The sequence below is a fragment of the Pteropus vampyrus genome, unplaced genomic scaffold, assembly GCF_000151845.1.
Source record: "Pteropus vampyrus isolate Shadow unplaced genomic scaffold, Pvam_2.0 Scaffold50, whole genome shotgun sequence".
NCBI lineage: Eukaryota > Metazoa > Chordata > Mammalia > Chiroptera > Pteropodidae > Pteropus > Pteropus vampyrus.
Genome location: NW_011888831.1, coordinates 315,513 through 316,644, shown reverse-complemented (window position 1 = coordinate 316,644; position 1,132 = coordinate 315,513).

Below are 1,132 nucleotides of genomic sequence, written 5' to 3'. Positions count from 1 at the left end.
TTTGTCTCGTCAGTCTTTGCTTTTATGGATTCTAGATTTTGAGTCATAGAAAAGCTTTCATGGTTTCATTTTTACATTTAACTATTTTATTCTTTTGGAATGCATCCTGGCAGATGGCATATGGTTTGGAATGTTTTAAATTTTTGTTAATTTAATTGCTGTAAATTAGTACCTTGGCGATATTTTTATCTGCATTTATTTGACTCAGTGAAGTGGAACATTATTCTGTATGTTTGTTTTCTGATTGAATTTCATCTCATTTCTTTACCTACTTTTTCATACATTAATCTTTGGAATCTCAATATTATTTTTTTGCCAACCTGCAAGTGTTCTTTATGTAATATAGACAGTGTTTGTATATTTATTGCAGATATTTTTCTAGCCTATTTTTAAAATTTTAATTAGTTTCAAGTATACAGTACATTGGTTGAACATCTATATAGTTTGTAAAATGATCCCCGCAATTGCTCCCTTCCTCCCTTGACCCTCCACCTAGCCAACATATTAACGCTAACTGCATTCCCTATGCTGTACTCCCCATCCCCGTGACCATCCATCAGCTACTAATTTGTACTTCCTTAACCCTTCACCCCATTCTCAGAGCTCCCCCAAACCCCCTCCCCTCTGTCATTGCCAAATTGTACACTAGATTTGTGAGTCTGCTTTTGATTGTTTTTTTTCTTTTCATTCCTTAAATTCTGCATATAAGTGAAATTATATAGTGTTTATCTTTCTCTGTCTGACTTAAATATCTCCTAGGTCCATCAAAGCAATATCTTTTTCCATCCCTTTCCTTTTCATATGTAGGAGTTTTGTTTTCTTATCCTTTCAGTCACTCTATCTTTTGGTTGGAGCACTTAATTCTTTTCCATTAATGTACTTATTAATAGGAATGTAGTTGTTACCATTCTTTATTCCTGTTTTTGATACAGATTTTTCTTCTTAAAGAAGTCCCTCCAATATTTTCTGTAACATTGGCTTGGTGGTGATAAATTCCGTTAGCTTATTTTTGTCTGGGAAGCTCTTTATCTGTCCTTCAACTCTAAATGATAGCTTTGCTGGATAAATTATTCTTGGTTGTAGAACCTAGGTTTCATCTTGTTGAATATTTTTTGCCAAGACCTTCTGCATA